The sequence below is a fragment of the Lathamus discolor genome, chromosome 3 (genome assembly GCF_037157495.1).
Source record: "Lathamus discolor isolate bLatDis1 chromosome 3, bLatDis1.hap1, whole genome shotgun sequence".
Classification (NCBI taxonomy): Eukaryota; Metazoa; Chordata; class Aves; order Psittaciformes; family Psittacidae; genus Lathamus; species Lathamus discolor.
Window position 1 is genome coordinate 84095249 of NC_088886.1, and position 23694 is coordinate 84118942.

The window sequence follows — 23694 nt, forward strand, 5'->3', positions numbered from 1 at the left end:
TAATTTGAATTTTACAATATTGGAGAGTTATCATTATTGTCATGAATTTGTTGAGAACTGAAGCACTGCCATGTCATCATGTTGAATATGATGCAGCTGAAAATCAATACTTTTTTGCCAGACTGATGATGGTTTCTGGCAGTCCAGAATCATCTGTCCTTAAGAATTACAAAAGGTAGTGAAGATAATTTTCTTAAAGTGAAATACTGACTTCACAGATTTATGACACATCGATGGTTATATGTGTCTTACCTGTCTTATTTTTCAATATTATAAATATGTTGAATGAAAATATACCATAGTTTCCAGTAGGATTATTGCCATGTACGTTTCATATCCTTCAAAGCCCTTTACATTGAGTAATAACTTTGTCTCACTGGGGCTACTTGAGCTACTGCATTTTAAAGAAAAGGCAAAACATTAAGGAGTAAAGTAAAACTAAAATCCACATTTGTTTGTTTATTTTCTTCTCCAGGTTTTCCATATTAATTAATCAGGAAGAGTCAGGGAGTTGCGAACAGTTTTACTACTGTTATACTCCTCTGCTGATGCACCAGTTCTTTTTCTATGTTATTCTTTTCTTTTGATACCTGTTATATGACAAAATTTTGGTAATGCCAGTAGCATTAAGTATGTAAGCGAAGCTATAATGAAATGAATATGCCAGACTGATGTATGAGCCCTGACATAAAAACGGTGAGACACTTAGATCTTATCTGAGGCATTTTGACTGGTGAGAACACTCAAGTATTTTGGACAATGGGAAGTGTGGTCTTACAGCTGACAGATGTTTCTAATCTTTAAAAAATACATTCAGACGCATATTGCTATGGAGAATCTTCTTCTGAGGTCACTGAGTGGCTAAGAAGCCTTCGTATAATTATTAAGATTGGTGCCAAGGCAGAATCACAAGTGAAGAAAAGAATGTCCTCTAAACCTTTAGCTCTACTTTTCAGCTGGCATTCAGTGAGATACAACTCGTGGTGCACAGAGGAAAACGTGTTGTTCCATGTTGTTTCTCATGTTTACCCAAACATACAGTCTTTTTCAAAATCAGCTTGACTATAGGAATTAATAGCCAAATTTAGATAAAACCATTTGCTTGGAATAACTTTGGAATCTCTTAAAATTAGTATTATAGGGCACTTGAGTTTCTGGGAACGTTTTATTTTAGTCATCAGTGACGTGATATGGTGTGCTGTGCAATTCTTCAGCAAAATAGCTGGCACCATTTGAAAAGTACTGTTTAGTAGTATTTTCCATTGTTCACAAATGAGGCTTTCTGATTTAACAAAAGGACCTCTTTCCTTTGGAATATTTAAATATTACAATTAGAGATTTGCAGCAGAGCCGATTCAAGTGTTCTCAGAAGTGCCGGCTAAACTTAATTTTTTCTCAGCATTGGGACAGTCATGTTCAGATCTCTACTATGCAGTTACCCCAGATGCTGTGCTACCTGGGACCCGTGACATTTCTGACATCTTTAAGTGGGAAAGAAGTATGAAAGGATCCACTGGGATTTTAAAAGAGCTGAAGTGGGTGTCTGAATTATTGCCAGGCCAGCATTTTGCTCTATCTCTTAGATCTGTTATGGGTCTATGAGGCAGAGCATTTATGTTTAGATGGTGTCCTAAAAACTAGAGCAAGCAGTCTAATTTTAGTGGAATAGGTTATATAAAAATAGAAAGATGTGTTTATTTATATTACTTTTGTAATGACTTTTTAGGAGAAAACTTCTTCTATATGGCAATAGTAGTGACGTAGGCCAGAAGGAAAGTCAAATAACTTCTAGTAGCTGGAAGCTCTCTAAAGCACTGTGAGACAGTTGATTCACTTTTTGCAGTGTTGAGTGAGAATGAAAACCTCAAATCCAGAATAATGTCTCAACTTGAGCATATAAAGCTACTAAATTAATTACTTGCATACACACCATAGATGTTTTCCTTCCACAGATAAAATGGCATTATATTAACAAATTCTGTTTTCTTTCAAAAAAAAGAAAAAGATACTAGAAGTTTATATACAAGGATATTATGTACAGTGAGCATGAATCTATTCATACCTGCACAATGTATTCATACCTTTCTAATGATTTTCAGAACCTCATGAAATGGAAAGGTCATAAGTATTATTCCTCATCCCTTCAAGGATGGTATTTGTCCCATGATCATGGCAAATAGAGGGACTGTTGAGGTGGCTGTAAATTCTACATGGAGAAACTGCCTAAGAAAGTTCGTTTGGTTTAAGAAATTCCTTTTATTGGCCTGTGGTATAAAGTACTGTGCATAAATTATAGTCTATAATTTTGTAAAAATGAAACAGTGGAGCTAAAGAGAACTAAGACGCGTACCTCCCCTCAGATAAACTGTATGAACTCCCTGTAGTCCTACTTAGAGTAGGAATGCGTAAAATGGAGATTCACTAAATCCAGCCAGGATATTCTGGTTGATCCATCTGAACAATCATTCAGTACCATCTCACACAAATGACTGAGAAAAAAGAATCTCAGCCAGTCTCTCCCTAGGGGACCACAATGTGTGTCCTCAGTTTGGAGAGGCGAGATGGGTGGCTGGGAAGATTTAATACTGGGAGACAGGAAAAGGGAGGAGGGAGGTCCTTATACTGGAGCACTCACATGTTCCCTGGGTAACCTGATAATCAGACCTAGTAACTAACAGATTGGATTAGGAGCACAGAGTCCAAGCTAGGACTACAGAGCATAGTTCATCTCAAAAGAGAACAATAAAAAATTACCATACATTTTGTTTGATGGGGTTTAATGCATTTTAATGGGTGAACCCTTACCATTTGTGTTCTGGCCAGTACATTATTTGCTCAGCAGCAGAGATGGATTTAATCTGTGCTCCTGTAATACCATGCTGGTGGTTAAAAATATTTTGGTGTTAAGAATGTATGTTTCTTTCCTATGCATGTCACTTAGGTGTCATGCTTGACTGAGAAGCAAAGTAAAACCTGAGTGTAGTAGTAAATGACGAGGTCATCTTTGTTAAATCAGGTTATAATCAATTGCAAAAGCCGAAAATTCATACAAAACAAGGGATAATTGTGCTCCCAGCATCTCAGAAGACTGCAGTATACATGTGTTTTCTATGTCTCTGTCTCTCTGGCTTTCTCTTTTTTTTTTTTTTTCCTGTTCTCCTCACAACACATGTACGAGACCAGGCTTTTTATGTCATACTGCAGCAGTAGCACCATCCCACACACTCTCTGTCTCTGAAGAAATGTAACCCTTCTCCTGTTTATTTTCAAGTAGATTTCAGTGATTTCTGATCTGAGTATCTGCTGTCTGAAGGAGCATTTATCTGCTTAACCTGTAAAGGAATGACAGCTTAGGCTTGCATCAGTCGCTCAAATACAGGCATGTAGTGCCATTTGAGACACCTAAGGGTGCTTGAGGCATCCACCCAGGGCTGGCAGATATGACACAGGACCTGCACGACACCTGTGCTCTTCTGGAACAGCAGCTGGGGACCAGGTGAGATACTCCAGGGCATTTCCAATGGTGCAAGGTGCCTGTTTAGATAACTGATTTGAGCCTCCTCTTTCTGGGCATAATGTATATTTAATGTATAAGATGACTGATCAGAAATTAAACTTCTGGTTTTGTTTTTGGTTTTGTTCTGAGGCCAAGTTGTACAAATCTGTAATTACGCTGGCTCACTCTTGATGCTAATGGAACTGCTTATACACATAATTGCTTACTGCTGTGGGTGAAATGAACATGACTGAGCTCTCCAGTCCCCAGTTCTGGCTATGCAGCAGCTGTTCTTGATGGGAACTTTGATAAATGACAGACCATTCAAAATTTGTCTTGGTCACAGTATTAAAGGAGCAAAGCCCAACAACTTTTAGAGCTAATAAACTAAAAATGAACATGTGTATTTACACAGAAGGCTTTGTACTTTAGGGTTTGCAGAATCTTCTGTCAATTCTGGCAGCATACAGTTTGTGAAAGAAGCAAAAGACTAGATTATATAGCATCTCGCTCTGAGACCAGATTTATGTTTTGTGTGCCAGAACAACATTAAGCAAATCCTCTTCTTCCTGCTAAAGAAGCTAACCAGTTTGTAGCTCTCAAGAATTTTCTTTTTTTAGTGATAAACATTACTTTGAAACTTTTCCATACACCTGGGTAGTGACCAAAGACAACAAATAATGGAACAGGAAACCATAATTCAATTCTTTACTATATAGAAAGCTTTGCAAATGACCTAAGCAGCTACGTTATTTATATGCACTGGCCTCTTTAAAGAGGCTGATAGATTTTTTTGCTGATGGAAATGGAAAATCTGTCTCTCTTGGTGTATTCTTATACATTTGATTGGCTTTTAGCCCTCTTCGTAGTTACATGCCTTTATTGATTTTCCTTCTATTTCAGACAAGCAAATGTTGAGGACCAAACTGGCTGCATTGCATTAAATTCTGAGGATTCAGATCAAAATCAATATTTAAGTGACCTTTCTGTTATTGCTTAGACATTTACTTGCTTGAGATGGGTATTGGCAGCAGTTGTGGTATGTCATAGTTTTATTATGAATGCTGCTATTTTTTTTCCTTTACTGTATCTAAGGTTGATTACCCATTTTGTCGATACTTTTCCAAGTCTAATTGAAGGTTTTTTTATTAATTGAAATTTTAACATGCTGTCAGAGCTGAAAGTTATGCTAAACCTCAAACCTGAAAACGGACTGGCTTGCTCTTTAGATTGGCTCCTTTCCTTTGACCCAGATTGAGAAAACATTCAGGCAACAAAGCAACATCTGGCACTGCTGGATCATGGGAGGAAGCCAGTTCCTTCAGTACTTCAGGTATATGCAGTTCCTTGGAAGTGCTTCCTGTACAGTGATACATAGAAATACATCTCAAAGAAAAGAGGTGAAAAGTATTAATTTCCTGTGGCAGTAGTTTTCCATATTTATTTTCTTTTTGCTTGGACAAATCCCAGCGATTTTCAGCTACGTGACCTCTCCAGATGATAACCAATGCCCAGCTATCTGTGTTGATAGGCTGGTTAAAGTTCAAAGGATCTTTTGGCATTATGCCAGTTATGATTCTTCAAGTAGTTTACTAGTGTTTCTTTCTGACACGTATAGATATTTTCAGTTGATATGTGTCTCTCTAGAGACAAAGAACTGAAGCTGAAATTTTCTATCATTCTGTCAAAAGTGAACAAAACAGGAGCAAAAATCTACATTTTGCTCTTAAGGAACTTTTAAAATTTCTGTACAGCAGATGCACTATGCTTCAGTTCTCCAGAACCTTTATCTTTCTTTTCATGCATTCGATAATCCAGTTCAGAAAATCTGTCTTCTAAACATACATTGGTAATATGGGATCAAAACCTGCTAAATATAGCAACTAATATTTATTGCTGCTCCTGGCAAGAGGTATAGAATGCAGAAATCCAAATCCGTTGGAGTGACCAATCTTTAGATCAGGTACTTTTGCACAAGAAAAAAGTCTCCTGCACAAACATCTCTCCTATTTCAGAAAGATGGCAATTAAGCATCCAGTCTAGCTGGCTTCATAGAGTCAGCTGGGTCACTAGATTAAAGTTTGAATCTATTGATGGAGGAAATTTCTATTTGTTAAAAGGAACATGAATGGGAAATTAATAGGTTGCTTATTTTCCTTATGAATTGTTAGATTTATGATTTTTGTTCCTCCTTCTCTGAGTGGCCATGAGAAACCGGATTCTAGAATCCTTGAGACTAGGAACTAGGACCAGACTGTCATTTGTTGTTGGGCTGCTGAGAGTTCCCCTGATAAAAGGGAAATACAGGAATTGGCTGATATGTAATTACGTCAGCTGAGCAGTGGTCTAATGTACTTTTACTGATTTAGAGAAGCAGAACAATCCTTATCAGATGGCCTAGAAGCTGATGCATGTGAGAATCAACTGCTGAAGACATAAAGCTGTTCTGTTATGTACCACTGTGAACATTCAAAAAAAAAGTGAAGTGACTGCAAAATGCTTCCACTGTTCTGTGCTCTACTGATAAGAGGTTTTTGACAAAACACAGGCTTGCTTTTTCATAAGAAAGTGCCAATTATTGAAACCCAAAAGCTTTTCTGATACTGTATAATTTTCAGTGAAATTTTGGCTGAGAAAAACATCCATACTTGCAGCCTGCTTGATAAACTCTATATTATCCAGAAGTAGATTTTTTTGGTGTTCTTTTTTGGAGTATATTGAAAGTTCTGGGAAGTTCTTGTACTTTTGCTTACCGTGTTGCTACTCTGCCTGTAGCAATTAATGTAAGCATAAATGTCAAATACTGAGATTGTGTCGAGTCTGAATGTGGACTAGAACATGTGACTTTAGGGGAACCACTGTAACATATCCATTTACTGTGATTACTACAAAATTAGACATTCTCATTTTAAATTTTAAAATGATAGCTAAATCCAGCAGGTAAATAAAACCAGTCCAGTTTTATAGGAGGATGGTGTAAATGATCTGACAGATCATGTAATTACACCGTCTAATCCCACAGCAGTGGAACCGCAGAGGAAAATTTTTATTAATAGAGAGAATGTACCACCATGACTCCATCTTACAACACTGTTTATCTTTCTAATAATTATGAGCAGCTAGTTAAATGCAATGACAGGTCTCATAAATAGAGATTCTATAGGTGTTGTGAATAGGATTATCATTATATATTTATCTTAGTTTCTTTTTAAAACTCATAATCTCTAAAAGGTCAGAAAAACCTCTTAACTGACTTCTATGGAGTTCCTATAATCCTATTTATAAAAGAAAAGTTTCCATGTTCATTCACTGCTGTAGGTCCACAAAACACTGTTTAAAGAATTTTCTGTTTAAATAAGATTTATGGGACAATATGTTTTGGAGAAGTGCCACAGTTTTTACAAACGTGGGATTGAGAGGTGCTGACAAGATTCAGAAAGGCAACTCAAAAACTGCCTTATTCATCACCAGAAAATATTGGTGCAAATCAAGAAAAAGTAATTATAATTTCCAAAACAGACCTAGGCCTAACATGTCTTAAATTTACAGTAGTTATAAGGGATGCTACTGGAAAACACATTGATGCTTAAGGTAGCATTTGTTTCACCACAACCAGAGACAGGAAAATTTGGGTTGCTTCATAAGACACCTAAAATCGGTAGTTTAAGACATATATTTTAAGCTTTCTGCTTGTAGAAATCTGGTAGAGTTAAATGGAGTATGCTTTAAATGACTGCAAAATCAAATAATTATTTTGTTAAACATTATATGTTTTCCTCTCAGAATATTCCACGCCATTTCAAAATCATTCTGCCATGTAAGTAATTTATAATTGAAGCTTAGAAGAGGCTACCTTGCTGAAAAAAATCCCCCAAACCCAGCAGTGCAACAGAAACCAGCTATCCTGATCAAGTCAATTTTTGGTATGTAACAAAAACAGCAGTGAGGAAAGGAAAGGTTGTTCTCAATGAAGTTTAGTGCTAAGTCACAGTTGCAGTTATCAGGATATGTAGATGTGAAGAGACAGCGTGGTACTTGTGGTGTTTGACAAAATACTTGTGTAATGAATCCTTCCTCTACGTGTGGGAGAGCTGTTCTGTCTTGCGAATCTCAGAGACCCACCTTGCTGACACCATTTGTTTGGCTCAGCTGTCTGCTTCCTTGGCTCTGTGGGACACTAGCATAGTTCTGTTCATGCTCAGGATTTTCAAAGGAGTCCATCTTTAATTCGTTGCTATTTAGAACAGGACTCATGAAAATATGCTGTAGGAAGCTGCCTTGCCTAGTGACTCTAGTGTTATATACTTGAAAGTGTATTCCTTTCATATTGTTATAGGTAAACATTTGAAAAGGTTTGATCAAATCATGCATCTAAACTTAAAATGGATGTGTGTATTAACAAAATTCATCACTATGGGAGCTATACAGTTATGTGTAGTAGATGAAAGGCAAGGTGGGGGAAAATGCCCTCTTAATGTGAGTACTCCTTAGTTCGCCTCTTTGGTATTTCTGTTTGAGGGCAGGGAGTTGAATGGCAGCAAAAAATAAAAAACAGCCCCAAGCAAAACACAACAAACGAAACCAAACACCAAGAAACAAAACTGGAAAGGACCAGGATCAGTTTAGAATCAAAACATAGAGGGACCTAAGTGAAAGAAGGCCTATAGGGGGAAAGGTTGTCTTTCACATGCTTGGCCCCAAGATTAGAGGGAGTGCTAAAACAGTTAAAGATCATGATTAGAACATCAAAGTGGACAGTGGGCATCTATGAGCCCTGGCAGGTATACATAGAGAGAGCAAGCAAATGCCTGTTTACTCGGAGATGGAGGCAACCTGGAATGAATGGAAAGATGAATGGCAAAACAGAGGAAAAGATACAGGTTTTATTGCTGTAATCTTTGCCCTTGTATTTATGTATCTTTGGGATAAACTAAAAAATGAGTACTGATCTCACTTTACTCAGCAGCTTTCACAGGCTTCTGAAACAAAAGACTCTGTAGGTGAGCAATGGAGTTAGACTTGTGAGGTTAAGGTAATTAATGCAAAAGAATTGCAGCCTGCATTTTCAGCTTTAAAATGTTAGGACAGTCTGGTTGTAACCAGAGGTGATAAGCCACAGGGGAAAAACTCAGAAATCCATCTCATGAGGAGGAATTATTCCAATGATTAAATGATATGCTGTCAGATTTGGGGGCTCACATCAATCTCTGATCAAATATGTATCTGCCTGTCAAGCTATTCTGCCTCTGAGTGGAATTAATTCATTCCTCCTACTGAAAAAAATAATTTAAATCCATGTCAGACAACTAGATAGTAAAAATGAGGTTGTGAAAGTTTAGTAAATTTTTATGTCATTTCTGTAATCATGTTTGTGGTTGAGGTGCCAAGATCTCTTTTTTTAATATACCAGGATCTAGCAGAATAGCTGTGGTTGAGTAAGCGCCTCCAACTCCATTAACACAAAATAGTTAGTTCTTCTTTTGATTAATCTTCTTTGAGAGTTAATGTCGTTTCATGAGATCAATTTTGAAAGGGTTTATTCTTTGTACTGTAAGAATATCTTACTCTGATGGTTTGTGTTTGTTCATTTAATGGTGCTCCTGTTTGAAATTTAGTAAGAGTATTCCAGAAGAGTCTAAGATTAACTATTCTGGATTAAAATTTAAACTAAATGCAGCTCACGTGACATTAAAGTAATAATCATGGTGAATGAAAAGCTTAAACAAATATTTGTATACTGGTACATTTTGCAAACAAGAGTAGAAAACAGTTATTTTATTGCAAAGCATACTTTAAATTACTCCCTGGATTAACTTCACATTAAATCTGATTCACTGTAATACAAATGTCTGTCTTTAATACCTGATCTAGGATCAGGAGGAAAATTATTACATTTATTTTACTTGCATTTCCTCTTCATATAAAATACATCAACATGTATCCAGCAGTAGATATTAGCAGTATTTTAAGGTATATGCTGATCTATGCAAAGTTAGAATCACATTTGTCAGACAGCAAATTTAAAAGATAATAAAACCTGGAGATTAATAGAAAAATTATACAAAATACTTCTAGTCCTCTATTACCTGAACAGTTATGGCATGTCTTTTTCTTTAGGGCATACATATACCTGCTTTTTTGTTACTGTTAGCCGTTCCCACATGTCTCACTTCAATTCACTTTATTGAGCCTTGGGCAAGTTTCTTCATAAAAACACATGAATATTTTTGCTTTTTTAGTTACTGTATTAAATGTCAGTGTGTTTACTCTGGCTTCACATTTCATTCATATTCCTTGGCTGACTATGGCAGAGGAGGACTTTAACCTGACTTTTTTGCATACTCTCAGTTAATCAGTCAGGCATTCAACACAGGTTTCCTAAAAAGGAAGTAAATCCATCTTTTAACAACTGTTGCATTTGTCTTAAATGTTAAAAATCCAGATTTAGAGCTCTTCATTGCTTGATTTGATCCCTCAGCCTCATGGTAAGTGCACCTTCTCTACTTCAATATATATTTCATTTATTATGTATGGGAATACCTCTAACAACTTTAGCACTACGAAGTTGTTAACAAGCTGGAGCAAAGTTTTTGGCTATGCATTTACCTTCCAATTGAGTGTTTTGGAATGCTTTTGCTTTTCCATGACTTTTTCTTTTATTTTTAGATGTATCCTTGCTATGGTAGGAAACGTGGTCATGTTTTTCTTTCTTTTTGTTCATGTGCGTATCAATGCATGAAATGGAAATATCTGTCCAATGTTAACATTGAAATATCACACATCTTTCTAAATTGCATCCTTGAATCAACTTAAAAATTGCTTAGAGTCCACAAGTTCCTTTAACATTCCTTACAGTTGAATTTCTAATAATCAACTATCATAAAATGTGGCATTAAGAAAACCCCAAACTCCAGAGAAATAATGAGCTGTGACAGATATAAAACGTCTTAGAAGATTCACATCCTAGTATGGTCAAATCTAGTGTTATTGAACAGTGTATAGCAGATAGCCAACCCGAGTCCTGACCTCGGATATTCAAGCCATATAAGATCATAGATAGTCTTTACCAGTTGCTGTCATTTGCTGACCTAGAAAAGGATGGTGGCTATCCAAACAGTTGATATCTATCTGATTCACTGTCAGTTTCACATTATCTTTCCAGAGTGAAATTGCACTCTATTATGACTATTCTTAACCTGTAACGGCAATAAAATCTTACAGACTTTTTATCCCAGTGATCACAATCAAACCCTTATTAACCTTGAGGTGTTATTTTTGTGGTTTGCTTGATCAAAGCACACATGCAAAACCACATTCTCTAGAACTGAACTGTTAATTGGCGTTGCACTTTGTATTCCTTTCACCATCAGCCATTAAAGAGCATCCTACATTGTATACTGAAGACATTTTGTAGGTATCTCCAGTTGAAAGCAATACATTGATAAGAGACTACTGAACAAGGCACTTTCTAACTTGCATTAATTTTCTGAAATTTAACTCTTGTATACTTTGCTGTATTATTTCCCTGTGGCTTGTTTTTCTTGGGCAAATTACTGGTTTACTTCTCTGAGTAATGTTTTAGATTTAACTGAATAATTTGATTTCAAAACTGAGGATTCCAATTAAAAATATGCTGCAATAGGAAAATCTGAAAAGCAATAGAAAACAAATCAGTGTATAGTTTGAGAATATGACAGGCAAATCACAGTATGTAGTTACACTTTCTAACAAACTGGTTTACTTCTATTTTGATTTTTTATACACGCAAGCTTTTCCTAAATCCTTAGTAAGTGTGTAAACAAACAGTATCTTATAACACTGAATCAAGAATTTACTTGTTTTCTGTTTTGAAATGAAAATGTAGACAGGTTCTGACTTGAAAGGAATGTCAAGGCTTTGCAGAGAGCATAAAGGACAGTGATTCATTCAGTGGAGCTGTGAAAAATGAAGCACAATTTAGCAATTACATTAGTCATGACCATAAGAGAGCTGCACTTTTCAGGTTAGAATTCATGTCCCTAGAAAAGTACATTTAGGGATGTTTTTCTGTCATCACTTTGAAGAAGTCAGATGTTAATTTCTGAGTCCTAGAAAGGCACAGACATTAAGAACAGAATTTTATGATATTAAAAGCTGATTTTGAAGTTGTCTTATAAACCACTGCTTGCCTAGAAGCCCAGTAATTTTCCAGCTGAAAGCACTTTCTGGTATAGTATTTAGATAGATAATAAACAGAACATTTTTAAACAATTTCACAAGTAATTAAATATGGCTGGATGAATTTAGTTAGGTTGTTCATTTTGAAACCAGGGTAGGACTTTTTTTTTTTTTTTTGTAAATAATGGAGCAGTGTATCATTTAGCAACTAAGATGGTCATTATGTTGGACATAAAGCCTGAGAATTACTGTCAGTGTGAGGTTTGGGGTTTTTGCCATAAGAGCACAGGAGGTGCTTTATGTACTTTGCCTTAGGAAAGGATGCTGTATCCAATGCTGTACTTATCAGGGCCAGTTGTACAATGGTGTAGCTCCTTAGAACTGAGTGTTAATTAATTAAAGAACATTCTTTCTGAAATAAAGAAGCAAATGTATCTCTTCTGTAGGAAACATGACGCATTCTGACAAATTCTGCTGTAATCCATTTGGGCTGAGAGACATTTATGTGTATGTTTTCTTTCACCTGGAGATATGGAAATGTTAAATAAAATGTATTCTCCAAAATTCTTGATGAACGAGTGTATTCCATATTATTCTGATCATGAATATTCTCTGAATATTGTCATGATCAGTTTGAGCATTAAGTTCTGAATTTCCAATCTAGCCTACTTATATGTGTAAATTGTGAACAAACAGGCAAATTACAGTGATCTACATATATTATGAGCAATAAAAGATTAACATAATATCTTGGAGGTGAATTACAGTCTATGCTGTTTAAACAGTTTAAACAAAAGTAACACTTTTGATGACAGATTCTGGAGTACACCTTCTGAGGGATGCTTTATTTCAGACCTGAAACACCAACAAATTGGAAGCTATGAAAATATTGTCACTTTTTAGTGAATAGGCTGATAATTATGTTGATTTAATAGCATGTTTTCAAGTCAGCCAAGAAAATGTGAACAGCAGTTGGAGTAAGTATGTCTTATCAGGACATACGAGTTAAAGCCCTTTGTGAGATATGAGTTAAAGCCCTCCAGATGTAAGAACGAAGACTCAAACTCATCAAAGGCCTGAGTATAGAATGAAAAAACCTAGGCGATTCTGTGGTAAGGATAGTGGTCTGTTCCATCATGGAGTCCTCTGGATTAGAGCAAGTCTGCAGTTTGCTACTTTCTGCATAACACTGTCACAGCCCATCAGTCTGTTTTTATTAAACGTGGAAGGAGTAAGGGAAACTTGTGGGTAGCATGAGTTAAGACCAAAGAAACACCAGCAACTAAGCAATGGCCTCTAATCTACTCCTACAAATCCTGAACCCTGAATACTGAGGTGCCACACACTTTGCAGGCTGACAAAAATGGCAGCTGGATACGAGGCATTGGCTACAAATGATTTTTTATTTGTTTTGCTGCAACTCCTGTCACAACTTTTTCCAGAATAAAAGTCAATATACACACAGCCCAGTGGTACCATGTGCTAGATAATGGGTTTAATGTGATATTGTTAACTTTTTTGAAAAGACTTCTCCTGATTTAGGCCAGGGACTTGTTTCAGTTTAATTCTACTCACCCCAAAGTGTTCAAAGATGGAGCTATTCAAGGACAGATAGTGATTTCAGTTCCTTACGTGACCTTGATTCAAATTTAGTCTCTCATTTGGACAAATACTAGATCAAACTCACATGTGTAAATAAGAATGGTCAAGTTACATTTAATCCTATTTATGATCCTTCTTAAAGAATATAGGGGTAAATTTTACCCACTTGATTCTTTCCTCTTTTAAACATTTATATAGATTTCAAATGTGTCTAAGTTGTTCTAATGTTCTACTTCTCATTACCAAGACCTACTTTGAAATACTTTGATTTGGCAAATCTTCAGCAGAACATTTATTTTTAACAATTCCAAATGCTAGAAGTTAGTTTCACGCATAACAGAGGGCTGGATTCTAGCATCTCCTGACTTTTTTCTTTTTTCTTAATTTTAATTGCAGTATTGCAAATTTAAATAAAAGCCCTGATTATATTTTTACATTGTCATACACATTATATGTACTATAGCCTTTCTTCAGAACCACTGAGATGGTAATGATTTTACAGCAAAATTGTACTGTAAGCACTACAGCTGTTGTGCTAAAGCATTTTTGTCTTGCCCTGTCTTTTGAATGAAAAATTCCTTTAGTGAAAATAGATTTGTTGAAGCTGTTTAGCTATTCAGTAAAAAAGACATCTGAATTAAGGTGGTGGTATCTTTTCTGCATTTTAGGCAGACTAAGGTAACTCTTAAATAAATTTAACATTTTATTCAATAGTCTGCAATAGTTCATATTGCAAATATTTGCATTTTCTACATTTCACAATTTTATCCCAACAAATAGAGATCTGTACTTTGTTCCTCAGAACCCATGACACACTTAAAAAAAACCAAAATTTGAGATAAATTGGCTCTGTCATCCCATCTGGAAGGTGTGATTATGTATTAAAAGTATAACTTATATTCTGGTACTTCATGTGTTTAAGCAGGAAAGGAGGACTTCTAAACGAAATGACAAGTTAGAGCTTGGATTGGAGTTGGATTATTATATCTTGGTTCTTATGTTGACCTGTTAGGCCAGCTAAACCAACTACCCTGATTCTTCTGGCAGCATAACTGCACATACACATGACCTCTAATCTTATTCTGTGGAAACAGTTCTCTTCTAGTGCAAGGTGCACTGCCCATGGCAGGAGAGTTGGAACTAGATCATAGAATCATAGAATCATAGAATCATAGAATATTTAGGGTTGGAAAGGACCTCAAGATCATCTAGTTCCAACCCCCCTGCCATGGGCAGGGACACCTCACACTAAACCATCCCACACAAGCCTCTGCCCAACCTGGCCTTGAACACTGCCAGGGATGGAGCACTCACAACCTCCCTGGGCAACCCATTCCAGTGCCTCACCACCCTAACAGGAAAGAATTTCCTCCTTATATCCAATCTAAACTTCCCCTGTTTAAGTTTTAACCCATTACCCCTTGTCCTGTCACTACAGTCCCTGACGAAGAGTCCCTCCCCAGCATCCCTATAGGCCCCCTTCAGATACTGGAAGGCTGCTATGAGGTCCCCACGCAGCCTTCTCTTCTCCAGGCTGAACAGCCCTAACTTTCTCAGCCTATCTTCATACGGGAGGTGCTCCAGTCCCCTGATCATCCTCGTGGCCCTCCTCTGGACTTGTTCCAACAGTTCCATGTCCTTTTTATGTTGAGGACACCAGAACTGCACACAATACTCCAGGTGAGGTCTCACGAGAGCAGAGTAGAGGGGCAGGATCACCTCCTTGGACCTGTTGGTCACGCTCCTTTTGATGCAGCCCAGGATACGGTTGTCTTTCTGGGCTGCGAGCACACACTGAAGCCTGTTCATGTTTATTTTCTCATCGACCAGCACCCCCAAGTCCTTCTCTGCAGGGCTGCTCTGAATCTCTTCTCTGCCCAACCTGTAGCTGTGCCTGGGATTGCTCTAACCCAGGTGTAGGACCTTGCACTTGGTGTGGTTGAACTTCATAAGGTTGGCATCAGCCCACCTCACAAGCGTGTCAAGGTCCCTCTGCATGGCATTCCTTCCCTCCAGGGTATCAACCGGACCACACAGCTTGGTGTCATCGGCAAACTTGCTGAGGGCGCACTCAATCCCACTGTCCATGTCAGTGATGAAGATGTTAAACAAGACCGGTCCCAACACCGATCCCTGAGGGACACCACTCATTACCAGTCTCCAGCCGGACATTGAGCCATTGACCACAACTCTTTGTGTGCGGCCATCCAGCCAGTTCTTTATCCACCGAGTGGTCCATCCATCAAATTGATATCTCTCCAATTTAGAGAGAAGGATGTCTTGTAGGGCAGTGTCAAACGCTTTGCACAAGTCCAGGTAGATGACATCAACTGCTCTACCCCTGTCCATCAATTCTGTAGCCCCACCATAGAAGGCCACCAAATTGGTCAGGCAGGATTTCCCCTTAGTGAAGCCATGCTGGCTGTCACCAAGCACCTTGTTGTTTTTCATGTGCCTTCTTTAAGGTCCCTTCCAACCCAAACCATTCTATGATTGTACAAAATATCTGGGTAGTGCATCACATTGGTTTGGCAGTACCAGGTTGGAGACATATTGTTACACAACCACTTGTGCTGTCAGTCATGGAGGTGGGCATAATTTCTACAGAAAGGGGATGAAATGGGGCACAGGGAGATAGCTGTGGCACCATGTCTGAACATTTATATATGTTGACCTGTGGTGTGCAGCATGGAAGTTCTGTCCTGATTCTAATTTCTATCTTGGGGAAATCAAAATAGTAATTATATATAAAATATATAGTATTTAATGTAGTTTGATTCCACAGAGAAAGTACAGAACAACGTGTCATTATTTTACTATAAATGAAGGACATTTCCTGGGCTGTTTGCTCATATGTGACTTTATCAAGTGGAGAAAAGAATACTGGTGGTTAAGTGTCATAGATGAAGGTTATTTATCATTGGGCAATAATATTATTTTTAGTGCAGAACACTTACCAATCTTCTGTCCTTAACAGCTGCAGAAATTGCACCAGAAAGGCTTTCAAAAGCCTTCACAATGACAGCAACATAAATTCTTAGTAGTAGTCTATAAAAAATTTTCCATACAAAGTTGCCAGTTCTGGCTAATGCAGTCTTAAATGAAAGAACATCAGTTGACTTTTTATATGATAGCTTGTTCTTAGTGTTTTTATAAGGACTTTCTAATAATTTGCATGCAGTTTTCAAAGGATGAGTATCAACATTCTTCAAACCAGAGTTTTTGGTCCTAAGGAATGAAGGACATATTCAGCACGTTGATTCAGGAGGGTATACCAATGACTTCAGGGTGAATAAGAGGAGAAAGAGAATGAAAGAAAGAGTAACGAAAGATCCATTTTCAAGCCCTTATCATTTTGTGATAATTGATAAGTTGATAAGATGCCACTGCATGGTAGTGGCAACAGAAGGAATGTGAGAGGGAGAAGAAAAACATTTTAAGACCATTTAATTTATCTAGTGGCTGACAAGAAAGACTCCATTTGCTTGGTTTTGTCATGAGATTAAATAATTAGTGCATCACAATCGTATTTAAAACATCTGGGTTGTGTGAAGGGAAGAGGGATTGTGGCATAACACTTTAAACTGGAGAAATGCCTTCTAGGAGGAATGCCTTTAAAAGAGCAAACATCTCACATGACTGTGACCATCCCTGAGGCAGAAGTAGGTCATGGTGTTTCTTACAAGTATGGGAGATGCAGTTGTGATGACTGGGAGCTGTGAGGTGGGGCTAAGAGAGTTCCTCTGAAGCAGTGAGATGTATAAGGCCTGCACTCTTCTGATGATTTCCAGTGGCACAGAAGTTTGGATACAAGTTTTTTTCTGTAATGTAGAGCTAGCACTCAAATGTGAGTGTGAGGTGATCTATTTAGAAATATTCTTCTGCCATGGTATTTTTTTTTTCTTTTTTTAATAATGGATGCACTACTTTGGAAAATTTAGAGGCTTAACCTCTTTTAGCAACTTCTTCAATCACTGTCGTCAAAGCTGTTGTCTTCAGGAAAAATAAAGGTTTTTAAATGGCTATGTGAGATAAGGGGTATGTGCTTTTTCTGTGTTTTACTTGCTTCAGCAAGTAAGATGTCCTGAAAGTCTTTCATCATCTTCAAGCGTGATTTTTGGCAGGTGATGAGTTTACATTTGAGTTCCCAGATTGTTGTTGATAGTGAATTTAGCTACATTATGATGAAGACTTTGAGACATACAGACTGTTCAAGTATTTAGCAACTTCAAGATGAATAGCTTTAGCTAGCACTCTATATAATGTATATGCAATTCAGGAGAGCCTTAAAGATTTAATTTCAATCTTCAGACAAAAATAAATATTCAACAAAAGCCATTGGAAGGATAATTTGCAATTTACAGATCAGTCCTACAGATTGTACATTATTTATATTTGTTTTTATAGACTGACTGTGCAATGGGAATATGAGGTAATGGACATTGAGGCAATAGAAACTGTCACAGAGTTTAGGGTAAGGAAAGACTAGTTGGTTCTTGTGGGATCTAGCAGAAGACAGATAAAATACCTGAATGTATGTACATAGTAAGTAATTTGAAGTTTGAAGATTTTTTTATTTAAGCTTCAACCTGGAAAACAATTGAACAAAGGAACCAAATTAGCATTAATGATGGTTCATTAGCAGGAACGAGAGAAAAGTTTGAAAGACACTTTAAGCTTGTCTGAAGTGGGTTTTATTCTTGGGTGTGCACAAAGGAAGGTGAGACTTGTGTGAGTTAATGGTTTCAGTTGGAAAGTGTGTAAGACTCCAAGGCTTACTGTGATTTCAGCTACATGCTACAGAAAACTTAGGAATTTTGACTAAATTTTGATAAAGCCTTTAAACACACTTGAACCTGTTACTAAATGAGACCTAAATATTTATACAGTATTAGGGTGCTAAATGATAAATGTATAGTATGAGTTAAGGTAAAATGAAGTCTAATAGGGGATGCCTGCCTGAAGGAAACCCACTTAATCTTGCATAAACATGATGAATATTTGAAAAGCCAAGCAATTCTATCACCATGAAAATGCAGAGTTCTATCAGTAAGAAAGTGTGAGTATCAGTGTGTGTCATATAGCTGCATACCTTCTTTCTTAATTCTTCAGTATGGGATTGAAGTTTTGGTATATCAAAATTTGGCTGAATTACCAGCATATTCAATATTTATTCTCTAATGACTGAATCATAATTACAGATCAGTGTGTACCACTCATATGCTTAAAATAATCATGAAACGAATGTGATTCGTGAAACCCTTAGCAACCACAAGGCTTCCTGTGCGTATGCTCAGACACGGCAGTGACTGAGAAGTGATTTCATAAAACACATCTGCAGCACTGAAAATTTAATGTATCTTTCTTGCATTTCTCAGTATCCAAAATGAGAGAGAGCACCTTCAGTTAGAAGTTTTATGTGACTGCATTTGAAACTGCATTTTTTATGGTTTCAGGGAAGTGAAACATACATCAAGGTCTAAGTCAAGAGTTGTCAGTTCTACTCCTTGCTCTCCACTGATGTGCTGGCCTTGCCTTGACAGGCAAAGTGCCACTGTATTAGCATGTTTTTACCTACCATAATGGAAAAAACCTTGAAATAAAGGTTAACCATTTGGAAGCCACGTTAGTTGGCCACTTTGTAACTGCAGGTAGGAGTAGCGGAACAAGAGTGGCTACCCAAAGGAATTGCCATAATCTGGATATTTCTCCAGTATCTCTCATCTATTTGTATGATCAGATGTAGCCATGCATTACAAATATTACAACTGTATCTGGAATTTTCCTTTTTCATAGTCAGTATTTTAATTCCATCTTAGACTATTTTTGCTATTACTTTTTCTTTTAATTTCTGATATACATTATTATAAAGTACTTATTGGAGGGAATGGGATATTTAGGTAAAGACTTATACATGCATCTTAATAGAAAAGCATAAAATTCAACTTATACCAATTCACATAAAAATAATTAGAATTTGGGCACTTTATGTAGGGAATTTTAGAATTCAAGTGAAATAGAGATGTGTTTTATTTGTTGTGAGTTTTCTAAGATAGAAGTTTTCCTATTCCCATTTTGGATTTCTCTTTAATTCAGATACCTTCCTGAATTTCAAATATGTAGGTATGTAAAACAACTTGGATTCTGGGATTGGATTGTTTTAAATAGTTGAGCTGAACTTCCCCTTGTTAATGATTTGGATTTGCTGGGTGTTTTCCCATTTTTAGTGTTCAGGTTTGAGGGAGGATGTAATTTCTGCCTTTGATAGATGAGAAACTACTGGGTGAGCATTACTCTCCATAGTATTCAACTGATTATTATAAGACTCACTACAGGTAGCAAAATTGGCTTCCAGTAATAATTCTAAATAGTTTTAGAGGAAAATTTCCCACTTCACCAAAGTTTGTACAAACTTGGTATTTAAACTGTAACTAACCATATTGTCTCCTTTTTACTTTTACTTTCACATTACACATCAGCCTATTTTTAGTTTGTAATGTTCATTTAGAAGGTCAATTCACTTGCATAATAAGGATTAAAATTATTCATTTAATTTTATTATGAAGTATGAAATAGCTCAAATAAAACATGAAACAGCTGTTTACAGAGAATAATACTTTTTCTGTCCTTAAACTTTTTAACACATTGTCAGTATTTGCTCATAATGTTTTCAAGGAATTTATACATTTGGCACAGTTAGGCTTTTCTCAACTAGTTCACGGGAACATAATGATTTACAACTTGTAATTGGAGTTGTCTTAACCAACACAGATAATTTTTAAGCTGGCATTATGATTGTTGAATATTAATAATGATTTCTCTGTAATTAGTATTAGCATGTGTTTATTACTTTCAAAGAATTATTGTGTTCATTGTCCATCTTCAACAGTGGCTTCCATTAGTTGAAAAATACAACAGGAAGCAGGGCTAGTTTACAGTTTATTTTTTATCGCTTATTTCATTTCTCCTTTAGTATGATATGTGCCAAAAGCCTTTTTTTGTTGGCACAAACTTTCCAAAACAGTTTAAAGTGAAGTCCAGATGTGTAAATGAAAAAGCTGTTTCTTTGCAATGCTCAATGGTGGGGAGACTCAGATGGCAGATAAAGGCAGCCTTTGGGAAAGCAGACACTGGGTCTTTTTCTCAGGTTCAAAGTTAACTTCAGGCTGAATTTTCCTCTTCTGGTTCTTGAAGACTGTTAACCTGCACCTTTAACTCTCATTTATTCTCAGCAAGCACTGGTAATTTGTTTCTCCTTGGACAAAGAAGAGGCTTCAAAAGTCTTTAAAATCTGAAATTTAAATTGTCCAACTCGTGTGTCTCTATCTGACAGTCTCCCTTCTTAAGTAATCCCACCCCTGGCACCTTTCTTTGTTATCTTGTTAGTCTCAGTTTAGGACAATTATTCAGTATTTGCAAACATATTCTCTTGTTTTCTTTTTTCCATAGAGGAAAACGTTTTCTCATGATGACATTGCAAAAAGTCTTTTTTAATCACTGATTCCTTTATCTTAATTTTTTTTCCTGTAGTTGCTGAAACTGTCAGAGGAAGCATTCTCAAATAATCTAAAATCTACCCTCAGCTAATTTGGTACCCTCAAAATTACAGCAGATTTATCAAAACTGTAATTCAAACATGAGAGAATTTTAATAAGGAAGGTGGAAACAATTGACTCGTGTTTTTAATATTGTTAAACAAGAACATGTTTTGATATTGTTAACTAAGAATATAGCTACTTTGGCTACTCCAGGAGAAAATCCTCATTTTCCTGGTTTTCCTGTGTTCCTGGGTGGGCATTAAAGCTTAGTGCCCACAGTTGTGCATAGGCATCAGCTGCATGGGGAGGTGAAGACTGGGGAAACACTAGTCCTGATAACTTCACAGATGACACTGTTAAAGATAGGTGGGAGCAAAGTGCATTTGAATTGTCCATAAAAGCATTTAATTCCACAGCAATGTTAATGGTGTTTACCCAATATGAGAGAAGATGGTTCTCCACCCACTCCCTTTATTAATTGCAGATGTCTCTTTCTTCTTTACAAACCGGGGCTGCTACTTTTAAAATGCATTTAAAATGCAGTTTTCAGTTATCTTGAGAGAAATAATCTGTTTCTTTTTCTCTATAAATCTCTTTCTTTCATGTTGTGTCATATTAACTCTGCATACAATTTTCTTTGCACCTTGAAACAGTTCCAGCAATCCATACTTCCATTTCAGAAAGTGGCCCCTCCAGGTATTTTTCTTGTTGCTGTCTATTATTTCTTAGTAGCGCAGTTCACAGGAAAGATAATACAATTAGTTCAAATTTCAAGTAGCATTTCAGGCTTTCTAATGGTATTTCTCATGTTTGTTTTCAATATATCACACTTAATTAAAAGAAAACAAATAAATAAAAGTCCTGTCCGACACAGCTGGAGTACTAAATAATTCCTTTTTGTTACTTTTCCTTGTCCTTTTTTACAATTTTCCTTGTCTTACGGTATGCTGGCCTGTGAGTACTTTAACATTTGTTGGTTTGTCGTATAAATTGACACATTTATCCTTTACTAAAATGTTAATTTAATTACTGAAATGTCAGCTTTTGAACTCTGTGGCTATTTCACTTCAATGCATATGTTGAATATATTCAGATTATTCATATACTGTTATAAGCCACTTAATTTTGCTTCATTGAAAGTCCATTTTTCTGATTTCTGTGGTAGATCTTATGATTATCACGTGACAAGTGTCTGATCAGCAGCACTATGGAAAGATTTTATCTGTGTCAATCTTCCTAGTGGGAAGTTGTACTGTAGATAGAGACATTCTTTTCTTGGAAGTGCACAGCAAAGATTGGGGGCCACTGGGCACAGGTTGCCACAAAGGACATTCCCGTCAGATGCTGGGAAAAAATAATCCACCATGAGGCTGGTTAAACATTGAAACTGGTTGCCCAGAGGGTTTGTGAGCATTCAGAGCTCAAGTGGAAGGCCTCTGAGAAATGTGATCTATCTTTGAATTTATACCTAAGTTTGAGGTGAGCCCTGCTTTGAACAAGAGCTTGAAACAGGTGAAGGTCTCTTCCAACCAAAATTATCCTGTGGTTCTATGATAGATCTGCGCTGAGTGAGCTACAGACACCCTTGAGGGCATGTCTGCAAGTGTGGATACTTGAGATGACAAGGTCACTGGGCATCATTGAATTATATAGATTTTATTTCCTTTTGTGATTCTGTAAATATCTTCAGAATCACTGTAACTCTGACTGAACAGCTTTTCCAAATTGCCCAGACTGTTATTGTGTTCTACAATACTCCTAGAATACGAACTACACAGGGCAAGTTACACAGGTTGTCTGCCACCTATGCAGTGAGATATTGCAAGGTTATAGTGGTTTAAAGTCTCCCCCAGGGGCTCCTTTCCTACCACAAGCATAAAAATGATTCCATTTATCTGTCATCTGGTCTATGCCTTGAGAAAAAGTAGAACCACTGGAAATTGTGTAACTTGAAATTATTTTGAGCTAATATTGCTCCCCACTGTGAAATGTTGCATTTTTAATTCATTTATGCTTCTGCTTTGGAAACTGCCATTCGGAGGCATGCTCAGTTAAACATGGTGCAAGTGGTAGAAGGCTATTTGCAAGTAGCAGTGATGATGCTGGCAGACTCACCTCAGTTTGGTGTTGCTGCTCGAGAGGGGTTGTATGCATGTTTGTGTGCATTAGTGAGAAGCAGACATCTCAGGAGAGTTACAGTTAGTGTTTTGGGTACTGCAAGGTGAGTGTCTATGAATTAGCTTCTTCAGTTTATAGGTGCTTCTGAATTGGAAGGAGTTACGTACTGGACCTGGCTCCCCATGCATAAGGTTATTTCTGTGTAGGAGATGTGTGTCCACAGTATTTTATCCACCCACTTCACTCCTCTGAGAAAAAATTTTCACACTAAATTTTCCATTCCATTGATATGTGATGCACTGTATAAAATACCAAGTAAATATGGTTGCTAAGAGTTTTATTTGTGTTATGTTCTGTGCTAATTTGAGTTGAATTAAGACTTTAGAGAACTGAGAAGGCTGGTCTTAAAGCTTCGTTTGCTAAAATGATCCTTGGCAAGCTTGGACATAATTATCCCTAGGCCAAATAAATATAAAGAAAAGTCGTGAAAGTGATATCATGACAGAACTGTACTTCCCAAGTTTATGAGAGATTTGTTTTGAATATCACTGCATTTTTAAAAATTCATACATTTTAATTAGGTCAAGTCAAATATTGTATATGACCAATAAAAATAATATATAGTGTGTATAACATGTTATATAGCATATTGTATCTTATACATGCTCTTTCAATTTCATGCTGAATTTCAATCCACTGTTTCCCAGGTTTTTTTCACATTTGGTATGCATAAAAAAGATTATTTCATGAAAATTATGTTGAAATAATAATGTATCTTTTATT

At 36.7% G+C, this 23694-nt stretch overlaps 1 protein-coding gene across 5 annotated transcripts in view; it reads left to right on the plus strand.

The window, feature by feature from the left end:
- The window catches only part of PDE1A (phosphodiesterase 1A), a 228392-nt gene that overhangs the window by 139158 nt on the left and 65540 nt on the right, over window positions 1-23694 (plus strand). The window lies entirely within an intron of this gene.